The sequence below is a fragment of the Dromiciops gliroides genome, chromosome 2, assembly GCF_019393635.1.
Source record: "Dromiciops gliroides isolate mDroGli1 chromosome 2, mDroGli1.pri, whole genome shotgun sequence".
Classification (NCBI taxonomy): domain Eukaryota; kingdom Metazoa; phylum Chordata; class Mammalia; order Microbiotheria; family Microbiotheriidae; genus Dromiciops; species Dromiciops gliroides.
Window position 1 is genome coordinate 532,396,716 of NC_057862.1, and position 16,949 is coordinate 532,413,664.

The following is a 16,949-nucleotide window of genomic DNA, read 5'->3' on the forward strand; positions in this document are numbered from 1 at the left end:
TACCCAGCCTTTAGAAAAATCATTTGGCAGCTGAATAGTGGCTGGATTACAGGGAAAAGAGACTTAAGGATGGGAAACCAATAATGTGTATATATACACAACACACACACACTCTCTCATGCAGCTGTTCAAAAGCAATGCTTCTTTGTGTAATAAATCTATTTTCAATCCTTTTCAAGAATTTGTTTACAAAATATGTGTAAAACACTGGACCACTTGCATGAGGATTTATCTATATATTGATCTACCTATCTAGATAGATACTGTTACATATATACATAATACATATATGTTCTGAAGGGACATAGAACAAAGGAGAAACCAGTGTGTGTATGTGTATAATATACATATAGCAACATATGTATATATAGTCTTTGTCTATATATATTTCTCTTTTTTTTGTTTTTTTGTTTTTTGCAGGGCAATGAGGGTTAAGTGACTTGCCCAGGGTCACACAGCTAGTAAGTGTCAAGGCTCTGAGGCCGGATTTGAACTCAGGTACTCCTGAATCCAGGGCCAGTGCTTTACCACTGCACCATCTAGCTGCCCCATATATTTCTCTATTGTTCTGTGTCCCTTCAGATTTTATATATCATATTCTACATATAACATTATTTAGATATATTACTACAGTAAACTTTCTATATATTTATTAATATATTATCATTATATTATTTATATTTTACATAACTATATAGCAATCCTATATATTTTATATATTTATATATTACTGGGGTGGCTGTGTGATGAAGTGGATAGAACACCAGCCATAGAGTCAGGAGGACCTGAGTTCGAATACAACCTCACACACTTGATACTTACTAGCTGTATGACCCTGGGTGAATCATTTAACCCTGATTGCCTCCTCTCCCCAATATATCTATATATCATCTATCTATCTATCTATCTACATATCTTATATATATGAATATATGCATATATAAAACTACATACAGTAATCTGTCTCTATATACTAATCCACATATTCATTAAACCACACGTATGTGGCTAGATGGATGAAAAGAAATATGTAAATCCTCCATGTTCTCTGGCTCTGAGAAGCTTAAAGCCCACTTGAGCTACATGAGGGATATATACAAAACTCGTATATAAGACATAACGTGAGGATGTTAATGATGCATTCTATTGACAAGTTGCAAAATGACACACTGTGGTGGAATTGGATATATCTCAATTCTGAAGGGATGTAGAGTAAGGGAGAAATCAGAGCAGAGTAGAAGAAATCAGAAAAGTTTTCCTAGGGATCCCAGCTTTGCCACCCACTTCTCCAACCTTGAGAAAGTTCTTTGGTCTCTCAGAGTTTGTTTCCCCATCTGCAAAATGCGTGAGTTAGACTAAATGGGCTCCAGTAGCCTTTCCAGTTTTATACATATGAGCTGAAGTACTCGGTAGCAATATAATATAGGTGTTGAGATATTAATTCTCATTAGATAATGAACCCACCGTTCTTATCTTACAGAGATTCATTAGAATAGACTTTCTCAGACACTGAATTACACTTCCAAAGTACTAGGTTCCATTTCTGATGCTACGTACAAAGTAAAAGGTGGTGTCTTGTCGTGATTGCACAGGCCCAGAGGCAAGCTATTTCCAAGTGTGCATAACTGAGAGGAGAAGGGGAAAGCATTTATTAAGTGCTTACTGTATGCCAGAGACTATGCTAAATGCTTTACAAATATTATTTCATTTGATCCTCACAACAACCCTGGTAGTTAGGCACTATTATTATTGTCATTTGATAGTGGAAAGAACTGAGGGAGACCGAGGTGGAGTGACTTGCCCAGAGTCACATAGCTATTAAGTATCAGGGGGGATTGGAACCTAGGTCTTTCTGACTCCTACCCACTGCACTGAGAAAAAACAAAACAAAACAAACACAGAAAGACAAATAAAACAAAAATCCTGAATATGATTTTCCCTATAAAAATAATAGTATAATCTAATTAACTTCTCACTTTTAGAAATAAATAATTACAAAGAAATATATTTGCTACCTATATGACCCCAAGCAAGCCTTTCCAAATGTCTAGTTTAGTTTCCTTATTAGTACATTGATAGTGTTGGACAAATAATCTTTAGGGTTCTCTCCAGCTCTAAAAATTCTATGATCTCACATGTTGCAAGATTTAAAGAATTAAGCCCAAAAGGAATTGAGCCTCTAAATTTAAAACTTTTATGTCACTGTTTAGTGCAATGCTGGCTTTCCCACCCAGACAAATAGATGTAGTGTGTCCCCAAAGTCTTAGAGCACACTTAAGCTTTAATAGTTTTTAAAACTTTAAAAATCTTTTTTGTGGGGGAGGGGCATCCTGTAGAGAAAGACTTCCTTGTTTTGAATCAGAAGTCATCTTGGGCTATAGTTTTTCTGGAAAGATGACTCTATGACTATGAAATGCCTTGGCAAGAATCTGCATTAAGAACTGCTCAAAGTAAAAATTTGGAGAGCTATTCATACTTATCAGTATAAAAGTATCACTTTCACTTCTGCCCCCTCCCTTTCCCCACAAACACATAAAACCAACACTCTAGGGGAATTCTCTGTTCTTTTCAAGGACAGAGCAAAGAAAACTTATCAGTGCCCTTTTTGCCCTTAAAGGGCTAGCTGGAGAAAGGGAGAGGAAGAGGGAAAGGGAGAAGGAGAGAGGGAGAAAGAGAGGAGAAGGAGACAAAAAAGGAGGGTGAGGGAAAGGAGGAGAGGAAGGGAGAGGGGGGAGAAGGGAGGGGAAGGAAGGGAGAGAAACAGAGGGAAGGGAAGGGGGAGGGAGGAGGAGAAGGAGGGGATAGAAGAGAGGGAGGGTGAGAGTAGAGCAGAAGGAGAGGGAGGAGAGAGAGAGTGAGCAACTCAAAAGGATAATGTCTATTTCTCATCCCCATGGCTATACCGTTGCCATCACGAGGACTTCTCTAGCACTATAGTTCCATATTACAATTGTGTAGACAAATCATTCTCTACTTTTTCTTCTTCATAATTTAACTTATATGCCCTGGTTCTCCCTCCTAGAACCAGGCCTGATACATCTTCCCTCAGGATGTGAGAGCACCATAACTCCCTATGGCTATGTCTCTCTCCTGCCCAATTTTAAAGGTTAGTAACTAGTTTCCCAGTTCAATTTAACTATGTAACATCAATTGGCTTTTACAAAGGGATATTTACTCTCACCTATACCAGTTTAGTCTCCAGAGGATTAAGCTCATGCTGTTCCTAATTAGCGTTTGTTAGCACCAAGTTCATGTCCTGAAACAGCATGACTGCTAGGTAAATATTTCTACTGGGCTGGGGTCCCTAATGTCACACCTGAAAATTGCATCTCACTTCTCTTTGGGGTCAGGAAAGCTGCATTGGCTGTGAAACCTAGTCTGGATTTCAGGTCCCAATTCTTATGGTTCAATTTGTTGTCCAAGGTCAGAAATTCCACTCCCTTCACCCAGAAAAGGAAAAAGATCAAACAAAAACACCAAAGACTGAGGACTATTTGGAGATAGTGGTGGCACATTATGGCTTCAGAAAGGAAGGGGGTCCTAAGACCATCCCTCTTACTGCATGGTCTCTCACAGGACACCTTGGATGACGTAGTCAGTGAGCAAAGCCAGACTAGAGAATGAGGCAGAAGAATAAGTAGCTAAATAGAAGGAATTCATAGACAGTCAAAAAGCATCTTCTCTAGCACATGGTTAACTAGCCAGAATCAGTGACAGAATGGACAGCACATACTCCACAGTCTGTTCTAGGCAGTTCCCTTAGGCATCATCGCAATTCTCCCATAAGCTTCTTCCCCAGGAAAATTAGTGCATTCTTTCCTAGAACCTCTTTTTAGGAAGAATGTTGAGAGACTCAACTATATCCAGAGGATAGTGACACAGATTCAGCCAAATTCAATTTTAAAAACCTTTATTAAGTATCTACTATGTTCAGGCATTGTGTTAGGATACTAAGACAAAACAAAATAGTCACCACCCTCAAAGATCTTATATTTTGCTGGGGGGAAAATCTACACAGAAAAGGGTAGTAATACAAGGTAATTACAAAAGTGGAGAAGAAACATTAAAAACTACAGGGAACCAGGAAAAGTCTATTGTAGGAAGGGACATGCGAGGTGAATCTTAAAAAAATTTTTCCCCCCAATTACATGCAATAACAATTTCTAACATCTGTTTTTAAATTTTGAGTTCCAAATTGTCTCCTTACCTTCCTTCATCCTCCCCTCAGTTCTTTCTCTGGAGGTGGATAGTATTTTTCATCATGAGTTATTTGGAATTGTCTTGGGTCATTGTACTGCTGAGAATAGCAAAGCCATTTACAGTTGATCTCTGTATAATATTGCTATTTACCGTGTACAATGTTCTCCTGGTTTTGTTCCATGTTTGCTGAGTCTTGAGGGAGGTTAGGATTTCCAAGATGCAGAGGCAAGGATAATTATTCCAGGCATAGCTGACTGCACAGAGGTAAGAGATGAATATCATGTATGTGGAACAATAAGTGGGCTATTTGACTAGAATGTGACATATGGGGAGGGGGCAGGACAGAAAAGTAATGTGATATTAGTTTAGAAAAAAACTGGTAGAGAACAGAGTGTGAAAGGACTGTATTCCAGAGAAGTTTGCATTTGCTTCCTAGACACAGTAGGGAACTACTGAAACTTTTTGAGCAAGGGGTAACATGGGGAAACCCATGCTTTAGGACTATCACTTGGAAGCTGTATGGAGAATGGATTGCAGAAATGAGACCCTGGAGACAGTGAAACCAATGAGGAGGCTATTGTAACAGCACAGCTAAAAGGTGATTAAGGCTTTTGAACTCATGACATGCTCACTCAAAAAACATAAAAATAATGCCATAGGACAATTCCTGGAGCAGCAAAATCCACAGAAGAATGTGCTGAGATCATTTTCCAACCAAGGACGGCTTGGAAAGTCAGAAGGAGGGAGCTGCTGCACTGAGACAGGAGTAGAGCCCAATCCCACAGTCACCCGGACACAGATCCAGTTCCAGGAAGGATTCATCAGAGAAAGAGACCTCCAGAGCCTCTGAATCAGCTGCAGTGCCAGTGTCGTCTGGAACTAAGTTCACAGTCAGGTGAGAGGGCTGAGCCCTTGGCAGGGGGGAGACTACAGGGATCTATGCTGGTGCTGAGGCAGAATTTGGGTTTTTCACCCCTGCTGGGAACCAGGAGGTAGGCCTGAGTAGCAGTGGTCCAGGTTGGGGTGGGGCACAGGCTCATCTGGAGCTGACAACCACAGCACACAAAGCTGGTTGATTAGAAAGTGGGTCTGGGGTCATCTAAGGACCAGGGAACAGTCCAGGCAAGTGAAGAACCTGATCCTTCTTAAATCATACCACCTGGGACTTCTTAAGCTTGGGATAGTGCAGCCTGGAAACAGTGCCCCATTTTAAGGAGCTAAAAGTCAAGTACAAGAAAGGCAAGATGAGCAGACAGAGAAAGGTGAGGACCATTGAAAGTTTCTTTAGTGACAAGGAAGATCAAGGTGCACCCTCAGAGGAAGATGTCAATGCCAGGGCCCCTATATCTAAAGCTTCCAAGAAAAATATGAATTGGTCTCAGGCCATAGAGGCACTCAAAAAAGACTTTGAAGATAAAGTTAGAGAGGTAGAAGAACAAATGAAAAGAGAAATGAGGGTGATGCAGGAAAAACATGAGAAAAAAGTCAACAGCTTGAAAAGTCAAATGGAAAAGCTCTCTGACAAAAATAATTGCCTAAGAATGAGGATTGAACAAATGGAAGCTAGTGACTTTATGAAAAACCAAGGCACAATAAAGAAAATCCAAATGAATAAAAAAATAGAGGGCAATGTGAAATATCTTCTGGGAAAAACTGCTGACCTGGAAAATAGGTCCAGGAGAGATAATTTGAAAATTATTGGTCTAGCTGAAAACCATGATCAAGGAAAGAGCTTAGACATCATCTTCCAAGAAATTGTCAGGGAAAATTGCCCTGATATTCCAGAAGCAAAAGGTAAAATAGAAATTGAAAGAATCCACAAATCACCTTCTGAAAGAGATCCTAAAAGGAAAACTCCTAGAAATATTGTAGCCAAATTCCAGAGCTCTCAGGTCAAGTAGAAAATATTACAAGCTGCCAAAAAGAAAGAATTTAAGTACTGTGGAGCCCCAGTAAGGGTAGCACAAGATCTAGCAGCTTCTACATTAAAGGACTGGAGAGCATAGAATATGATATTCCAGAGGGCAAAGGAATTGGGATTACAACCAAGAATCACGTATCCAGAAAAACTTTTATAATCTTTGAGAGGAAAAAATGGGACTTCAATGAAAAAGAGGACTTTCAGGTACTCGTGATAAAAAGACCTGAACTAACTAGTAAATTTGACTTTCAAATACAAGACCCTAGAGAACCATAAAATCTTGGAGTTGGGGGACATACCTGGGGTCATGCAGTGGGTGACTGTCTTGTGTCTGAAGCCAGGTTTTGGCTGGGATACCCCTGGTCCAGGGAGGATGCTTTCTCCACTGTGTCACCTATCTGCCCCATGATTATCTTTAGGGTTAAATTGAGGGGTGAGGGGAATGCACTGGGGGAGGGGGAAGGGCAGAAGTAGTATGGGGTGAAATCCCACATGAAAGAAAAAGGAAATGGCTTATGGAGTTAGGGAAGAGATGGGGGAAGAGCAGGGCAGTAAATGAATTTTACACTCATCAGAAAAGGCTCAAAGACCTTAAACTCATCAGAGTTGGCTCAAGGAGGGAATAAAATACAAACGCAACTGGGTGGAGTAATCTCTCTAACCCTGTGGGAAAATAGGAGGGGAAGGGAATGAATAGAGAGGAGCAAAAGAAGTGAGGGCAGATTGGGGGAGGGGATAGACAGAAGCAAATCCCTTTTGAAGAGGGATAGGGTGAAAGAAGATAGAGAATAGAATAAATATCATGGGGAAGGGAATAGGATGGAGGGAAACAGTTAACAATGGTAATCATGAAAAAGAGAAAAGGGGGGAAATTGTACAAAAAATATTTATAGCAACTCTTTGTGGTGGCTAAGAATTGGGAATCAAGGGAATTTCCATCAGTTTGAGGAATGCCTGAAGAAGCTGTGGTATATGATTGTAGTGGAATGGTATTGTGCTATAGGAAATGACAAACAGGATGATCCCCCAAAAACCTGGAAAGACTCATATGAACTGATGTAAAGTGAGCAGAACTGGGAGGGTATTGCGCATAGTGACAGCAGTGTTGTTCTATGAGCAATTGTGAATGACTTAAATACCCTTAGCAATACAATGATCCAAGACAATCCTAACGGACTAATAATGAAGCATACTATGCACCACCATGGAAAGAACTGATAAAAAGAGCACTTGCGGATTGTACATATATAACCTATATCGGATTGGTTGATGTCTTGTGGAGGGGGGAGGAAGGGGAGGGAGGGAGAAAAATTTGGCACTCTAAAGCTTATGAAAGTGAATGTTGAAAACTACCCTTACATGTAACTGGAAAAAAAAAAATGTTTGTTGCACTGAAAAAAAAAAAAGAAGAAAAAAGGCGATTAAGGCCTGAGGTCCATGAGCTGGATGTGAAAGATGTCATGGAGGATGATGAAAAGACTGGAAACCCAAACATCAGTTAAATATTCTACATAAATAAAATTGTAGTATTCAAGTAGAAAAAGATATTAAATTTGTTCTCTTTGGCCCCAGAAAGCAGAAATAGGAGAAATAAGTTCAAGTTGAATAGGGGAAGATACTGACAACATAAAACTTCCCACCTACTGTTCTTTGACTCATTTCATGTTTCTCTTATACAATTCCTGTTTCAATTGCTATCTGAACACCACAACTGTCCGTGAGTGGAATGGGCTGCCTTGGGTAATGATGGATTGCCCCATCATGTAAGGTCTTCAAATGAAGACTGGATGATGACAATTTGGACTCATTGTAAAAAGTATTCTTGCTAAGTTGTGGTTAGGAATAAATCACTTGTAAAGTCCCTTCCCATCCTTAGTCTATTATTCTGTGATTACAGAAGCTTCAAAAAGATTCTATAGAAATCAAGGCTAATAGATATTATCAGCAAAAAAGGTTAAAGGTGCTTCCCAAGAAGGAAAGTAGCATTAGTGAAAGACTGGAGGCAAAATGAGCATAATAGATTTATTTAGAGGATAATGATTCAAGAAAAATGGAATATTTTTGAGGGCATAAACTGCTGAAGAAGATAGAGTGGAAGATAGGATCAAGTGTCTATATAGAAAGATTGGCTTTGGCAAAGAAAGGGGCCACCTTTTTGTCTGAGACCAGGGTAAGGAGAAGAAAATGGAAGATGATGCCAAGAGGAATAGCTTCTTTGGGAAATGAGATAAGGCAAAAGAATCAATGATGGAGGGAGAAGGCACCATTTTACTGCAATAAGGGCCCATTTGACATTAGATAAAGATGAATATGCAATATACTCAGTCAACTTAGTTGACTTGCTGAAACTTTGGCCAGATAATGAGAAAATATCTTGATATTGGGAAAGATTCAAGGCAAAAGGAAAAGAAAGTGGCAGGGGATCTGATTGATTGATACTGTCATAGAAGTGATGAAGAGGAGCTTGGACAGACATCAGGAGATAGTGGAGGATAGAAGGGTCTGATGTGCTATGGGCCATGAAGAGTCAGACATGACCAAATGACCGAACAATTGCATAAGAATGAAGAAAGTGGATGTTGGAAATAATCCATGGCTGACATATGGCAAATAACATATAGGACATTTATGACATGTCACAAAAGAATAGCAATGACAGGACAGGGAAATCAATGACTCAAGAGCAAAAGGTGGTATATAGTTGAAATGACTAGCTATTAAAGAGAAAAGGACCCACATGTACAAAAATATTTATAGCTGCTCTTTTTGTGGTAGAAAGGAATTGGAAACTGAGGGGATGCCCATCAATTGGGGAATGGCTAAACAAGTGGTGATATATGAATGTAATGGAAATGTAATAGAATACTATTGTGCTCTAAGAAACAATGAGCAGGCAGATTTCAGAGAAACCTGGAAGGACTTACATGAACTGATGCTGAGTGAGATGAGCAGAAGCAGGAGAACATTGTACACAGTATCAACAACATCATGTGTTGATCAACTGTGATAGACTTGATTTTTCTCAGCAATACAATAGTCCAAGATAGTTCCAAAGTACTCATGATGGAAAATGCTCTCCAAATCCAGAAAAAAAAACTATGGAATCTAAATGGAGATTGAACCATAGTATTTCTATTTTTTTTCCCCTTCTGAGGTTTTTCCTTTTTGCTCTGATTCTTCTTTCACAGCATGGCTAATGCAGAAAAATGTTTAATGTGATTGTACATATATGACCTATATCAGATTGCTTACTGTTCTGGGGAAGGGAGAGGGAGGGGAAGGAGGGAGAAAATTTTGAAACTAGAAATCTTATAAAAACAAATGTTGAAAACTATCTCTACATGTAACTGGAAAATAATAAAATACTTTTATGAAAAAAAAGAAATGACTGGATATTGATCTGGTGTTGTAAAGGGAAGGAAATGAAGTCTGAGTAAGAGTAATGGGCTCAGAAGGTGCTGAAGGGTAAAGGGACTAGAGATCCTTCTGAGGGCAAAGAATGGATTTAAGGAAGCAAGGCACAGAGAGAGGTATAATGGTAGAAGTTTGTGGTTGAATTGGGATAATACCCACGTTTCTAATTTGGGAAGCTGAACACTTGTAGGGAATGATGAACTCTAGTTTATGGCTGTTCCTATCTATGGTTGATGTGGAGCAAAGGAATAGGTCATAGAATTTAAGAATGTTAAGAAAGTGGAAGGTTAGAGCACTTGAGGGACATATATGTAAATGTAGAAGTCCTTTGATATAAAGACAAGAATCGGGGAAGAGAAGATGGGAAGCTAGATACAGAATTCCTTGACAAAGGAGAGTGAGAGCCAGACTATGTTATCCAGATTCAGGTTCTTACTTCAGCCATATTTGGATGGAACCTGTCTGGGTTCCCCCTTCTCTAGCCTGCCTCACTCTTGACCACCAGCTCTACTGATGATGACCCTTGGGACCAACCACCTCAGCTTTCCCCTACCTCTTTCCCAAACCAGTTATGTTCTTTTCCACCAGCCTCCTGACTCTAGGACCAGTCATCTTTTCTACTAGAACCCTTCCTGCCTCTGAGATCAATAGCCTTATTTGTCACTAGCCTCTTAACTCCAGGTGTCATGAGTCATACCTTCTAGATCTCACAAAACCTCCCCAAGGGCTGAGGCCACTGTCAATAACCTGGCCAACCTTACCTGTAGGTCTTTTACTCCTTGCATATCCTTGACTTTCTATTTCCACTGTGAAAGTGTAGACCTGACTGCAATAGTTGTACTTTTTCTGTAAGAGAGCTCAGAGTGTCTTCTGTGGTTCCAGAACCAGCATGACGGGGTGTGTGTGTGGGGGTGGGGTATGTCCTTCTTCAGGCTGTGTAGAAACCTCTCCCAAATGAGTGGGTCTACAGCCTGGGTGCCATAGAGGCTTCCCTGACAGTAGAGTGAGTCCTGAACCAGGCCCTACTTCAGCTCCATGACCAAGATGCCAGCCAAGGAGACCCGCATCTCTGGGATTTCCTGATGAGCAACTTTTGTGGGGTAGGAGGTAAAGCTACTGAAACATCCGGGTGACCTCCTGATCACCTGGCTGAGTACATGTGCAAGAGGCTCAGCATGAAGAAGAGTAGGAGCTGGCTGGGACTTTGCTTTAGCCTGACCAAGACTTCTCCTAACACTCTAGCCCTAGCCTCAACTCTGAAACAAAGTATGAACAATAAAAGCTTTCTTGTAACAATAGTGAGAACAGAAATGATGGAGAATTATGTGAGGTTCAGTATACTATAGCCATTATAATTTGGATTGGGCAGCAAATTTTGATTGAGTAGATTTCAAAGGAGGAAAGATTGATGGGTAAAGAAGGTAAAAGAGGTAAAGAGAGAGTCTGTTAGTGACATTGAAAAGCAAGTATTCCAATTCTTGCTCCAGGACATGTGTGTGTGTGTGTGTGTGTGTGTGTGTGTGTGTGTGTGTGTGTGTGTTGGGGGAAGGGGTTGGTGAGAGAGAAGGAGTAGCCAGTCTGCTGAGTATAGTTGGGATGTAGTAAAATCAGGGGCAGCAGTGGATAGAATACTGGATCTGAAATCAGGAAGTTTCATCTTACCGAATTCAAATAAGGCCTCAGACACTTACTTACTAGCTGTATGACTCTGGGCAAGTCACTAAACTGTTTGCCTCAGTTCCTCATCTGTAAAATGAACTGAGGAAGAAAATGGCAAAACCATTCCAGTATCTTTGCCAAGAAAACCCCAAATGGGGTCACAAAGAGTCAGACATGATTGAAATGACTCAACAACAGTTAGGAGGGATTTAGGTTTCAGTGAAGGTTAGTTGAAGGAGTGTGAGAGACCAAGGTCCAAGATGAAAAGGAATGTGTTATGTTCACTCTGAAACAGGAATTCTAGAGGGCACAATGGAAAGAACAGGTGGAGTCAGAGTGGGACATAGATGGGGTAGAGTTGAGGAGGATAGAGATGAGAGAACATGAGAAAGGGATGGAGGATAGTTTTCTCCTAAATGGCCAGTAATTGATTAACAGAGGGGTAGGGACTCCATAGCTGTGTCTCCAATGTTCTTCCTTTGTTTTCAGTTTGTACGTTGTTTGGGAATTTCCTGCTTGCCTTCAGTACAATAAACAATGGAAAGTTAGGGATAAACAAAATACAGAATCACTCTCTATTTGGTGATTCTTAATTTCTGTTTTCATTAATGATCTGTAGCTATTGGTTATTATTATTATTATTTTTTGCTTTTGACTTCCACCCAACCTATTCTTCTCATGCACATGAACATGAGATTACTTCAAATTCATAATTTGTTTTTTAATCTTGAACCCTAGAATGCCATTTCTTATATTGAAAGATTACATATCAGAGATGATCTATCTCAGTTCTGGTTAAATGGGGGAAAAATTGCCCAAGATCACAAAACAAATGAATAGCAGTGTGTGGATCAGAAGCCAAGTTTTATTTTTTTTAATTAATTAATTTATTTTTAGCCAAGTTTCTTAATCCTTGGTCCAGTGCCTTTTCTACAATATCACAATTATGAATTACTAAGAACTAGCAGGACATCCAAGAAACCCCACCTTTGTCAAATAGTATGATTCAGATAAATGTTTTTTTCTTTCTCTTTCATTTTCTCTCATTTTCATTCTAATTTCATTTTCTTGTGCAAGTTTTTTTTCGTACATTGAACGAATTTCTCCAATGATTCAGGGGTACTTCTCTACTACTGTGTATAGTATAATTCTACAAAAGATCTGTGATTTTATCAGGTGTAGATATTTGCTCAATGGACTCAGATTATAATCCTTCCAGGCCTTAATGGATGGTTTAATAAATTGATGTGGTAAGAGATTTCATCACTAGGGGTCTGAAATGCTCATGATAAGACTCTCTGACTTTAGCTTTGTTCTTCTTTGAATGTGAAGTCTTCGCAGCTGGGAAGAATTTACCACTGATTATCCTCTCTTGGCATACCATTATGAGTCAGATTCACCTTTGTACCACAATAATGCATTGCATGAAGAATTTTTTGGAGAGTCACCCTACCCCCTCATATCTATCAAATGTAAATCACTTAGTTTGGTAGGACTACTTACATTGGTCCTTCAATTTAAGAATGTATAAGAATGTCACTTTTTAGTTCAGATCCTCATCACCTCCTGCCTAGATCACTATTTCTTCATCTTTATATTAATTCTTTCTATATGTTTATATGTACTTGTCTTAGAGGCAGCAAGGTGACATGCATGTAGTAGATGCTGGATATGGAGTCATGAAGACTTGAGTTCACATCTCCCCTAACATACTTGCTGTACAAATATGAACTTGGGCAAGCTACTTAACCTCAGACTCTTCTACAATCAAATGGGGATAATAATAGCACCTTCCACCCAGGGTTATTGTGAAGATCAAATGAGATAATAATTTAAAAGTGCTTAGCATGGTGCCTTGTATATACAAGGCACTTAATAAATCCTTCCCGCCTTCTCCTCTTCTCTCTCACCTCTCTTTTTCCTCCCTCCCTCCCTTCCTTTATCCCTCCCTGCCTCCCTCCCTCCCTCCCTTCCTTTATCCCTCCCTACCTCCCTCCCTCCCTTCCTTCCTTCCTCCCTTTTTCCCTCCCTACCTTTCTTCCTTCCCTCCCTCCCTCCCTCCCTTCCTTCCTTCCTTCCTTCCTTCCTTCCTTCCTTCCTTCCTTCCTTCCTTCCTTCCTTCCTTCCTTCCTTCCTTCCTTCCTTCTTCCCTCCCTTCCTCTCTCCCTGGGAGTTGGAATTGTTATATTCTTTGCATTTTTATCTAGTGCCTTGATTAGTTCCCCTCCTTGACTCCTATCCATTCTCTTCAAGCCTATACTCTTTATGCAGTGGCCTTGGAGTCAAGAGGATCTGAGTTCAAATCTGGCCTCAGACACTTGACACATACCAGCTATGTGACCCTCTGCAAGTTATTTAATCCCAATTGCCTCAAACATCCAGGGCCATCTCCAATCATCCTGATGTACATCTTGCCACTGGACCCAGATGGCTCTGGGAGAGAGAGTAAGGCTGCTGATTTTGCACAGCTCTGCCTCACTTAGATCTAATTCACTGAAAGTCATATCATCACCTCCCAATGTCATGGCTCTCTTCAAGAACAAAGGGCAAACAACAACAAAAACAACAACATCCTCTCTATTGCATCAATTCTTTTCTGCCATATTTTTATGATAGACTTTCTTTTAAAAAAAAACCTTACTTTCATTCCCAAATGCACTATTTTCTTCCATCAGTTCATTATTGAACTTTAATTTTATTTACTTTTGGCCATTTCCCATTTATCCAGTTTACCAATATATCTTTTGTTTCCAACTCTATATTTCTAAGGAACTAGTACCTCTTTTCATCCATATTCCCCAGGATTACTCTGCCTGTTCAGAGATGGCAGGGACTTTGAAGACCATCTAGCCTACCTCTTTCATGTTATAGATAAAGAAAATGAGCACTAGAGAGACAACACAAATTACCAGGTAAATTAGTGTCAGGAATTGAACACAGGTCTCTTTAGCATCTTCCTTTATCCTTTTTGTCCTTTCTTCCCTCTCCTACCTTCCTCATTTCTTCAGGTTATCTTGGAAGCCAGGAATTGCTTTCTATTTGATTTGTATAAATGATCTTGAGAAGACTGAGACGCATTGCCATTTGTTGGTTGTGTTTTTTGTTTTTTTTTGTAAGTACAACTTTTCTTTTCTTGTAAATCATCAGGAAGAAGGAAATGTATTTTTAACTTGTTAGGAACATTCTGTAATACGCTGCCACAATGTGGCCATTGTTATCTTCAGGTTACCAAGGGCAGCTAGGTGGCACAGTGGATAAAGCACCAGCCCTGGATTCAGGAGGGACCTGAGTTCAAATCCGACCTCAGACATTTGACAGTTACTAGCTGTGTGACCCTGGGCAAGTCACTTAACCCTCATTGCCCCACACCAAAAAAAAAAAAAATGATGGTTACCAAATACAATAAGAATTGATTGAATTATATTTTGAGGAACACTTGTTTTAAATGGAGGCAGCTAGGTATCTCAGTGGATAAAGTGCTGTACCTGGAGTCAAGAAGACCCGAGTTCAAATCTGACCTTAGATATTCACTAGTTGTGTATGTCAATAAATTTCTGTTTGCCTTAACACATTGGAGAAAGAAATGACATGTCACTCTAGTAGTATCTTTGCAATGAAAACCCCATACAGTGTCACAAAGAGTTGGGAGCTACTGAACAACAAAATTTAAATGGACTTTGCCCCATCCTTGTAACATATTTCAAAATCTCTGAGAATATGGAAGTGTGGACATGAGAATGAATGTGGGATTATAAGAAAGGTTTTCCAAAGGTATCTTATTGGAGTAGAAATTTTTGTAGACTCATTGGATTTAGAACTAGAAGGGTAGAAGGCTCCCTAGAGACCTTACAGTCTCACCTTCTTGCCTTTCAGATCATAGGATCATAGATATACAGGGGGAATTGACATCTCATTCAACTCACTTATTTTATAGATGTGGAAACTGAGGAACGTGGAGGTTAAATGACTTGTCCACAACCATACAAACAGGAAGCATCAGAGATGAGATTTGAACCATACTGCCTCCCAAGGTCAATGCTTGTTTTCCCAGGACCCTTACCATTCTTTTTGTTTGTTTGTTTGTTTGTTTTTGGTGAGGCAATTGGGGTTAAGTGACTTGCCCAGGGTCACACAGCTAGTAAGTGTTAAGTGTCTGAGGCCGGATTTGAACTCAGGTCCTCCTGACTTCAGGGCCGGTGCTCTATCCACTGCGCGACCTAGCTGCCCCAACCCTTACCATTCTTACTAGGTATCCAACTTCTTTTGATCCAGCCCAAAATGTTGAACAAGAGGAAATGGGGATGGGAAAAGGATGTACTGAATTCCTAGGCATTCAACATTTTTAACTGAAAGATCTTTTATGTTTTCCTTAATTACTGTGATTCATTCAATAGCAGATCCAATCTCATGCAGAACTGGTTGCATTTCTTTGCTGATTAAATGAAACTGACATTTCAAAGCCCACTGGGGACTTACAGGATGATGATAGAATCACAGGATCTCAAGTTGGAAGGGACCTTAAAGGTCATTTAGTCTATTATCTTCATTTTAAAAATGAGGAAACTAATTTGCCTAGAGGGTCACACAGACAGTAAATGGCAAAGCTAAAATTCAGTTTCAGATATGTCCATTCCAAACTCAATGCTCTCTACATTATAAAAGAAGGGGTACAGAAATGACAGCTTGTTGTCTACAGAGAAGACAGAGCAGAAGTAGGACAAGACAGTCATGTGTCCTATGATAAGTTTGAAAATTGTCTCCTGAGCGTCACTCTTCCCCTTGAGACTTTATGTTTTCATAACACATGCAACTTGAGTTTTCACAAGATAAATCCTTATATTCCATATAAAGGAGAATTCCTAGCATCAAAATGTACAATTTTTTTTAACATTATATTGCTAAATATGCCTTATTGTTGTATTTTCCTGAGGCAGTTAGGTGGTATGGGTAAGAGCATTGGGATTAGAGTCAAAAAGATCCAAGGTTGAATCCTGCCTCCTATTCTTCCTAGCTAGCTATGCACTACTAGACAAGGAGCTTAAACTCTTTGTGTCTTAGTTTCCTTGTCTATAAAATAGGGATAAGAATGACACTTCTCATATATTTGTCATAAGGATCTAAGGCAGTAATATATGGAAGACACTTTGAAAAACTTTAAGCATAAAACTTTATAAATGCTGGTTGTTTTTTTTTTAGTGAGGCAATTGGGGTTAAGTGACTTGCCCAGGGTCACACAGCTAGTAAGTGTTAAGTGTCTGAGGCTGGATTTGAACTCAGGTACTCCTGACTTCAGGGCCGGTGCTCTATCCACTGCACCACCTAGCTGCCCCAATGCTGGTTATTTTTAATCCTTGTGGATAACTTTCTTCCTTTCCGAACCCAAGCGTGATCACATATAGGGAAGTGGGACAGTTGGACTGTTGGAGCTGGAAGCTAGCAAATGTTGCCAATAGCCTTTAGGAACACACCCCCTCCTGCTCAAAAGTCTTTGGTAGGTGTCAGACAAAAGCACAGAAAACAATTTAAAATTGGCTGTACATTTTTATTATATCACTACTTGTAGAAGTGGTTGTGCCTGAAGTAGGTAAAGAAAGATAAATACTTAAAGCGTTAATGGCATATTCACTATGCACCAGTCACTGTGCTAAGCATTGGGAAAGCAAAAGTAAGCAAGACAATCCCATTCCTATATGAATCTAATAAAGGAAGACAACAAATAAAGGATGGAGAAGCACAAGGCAACATGGTAGAAGGT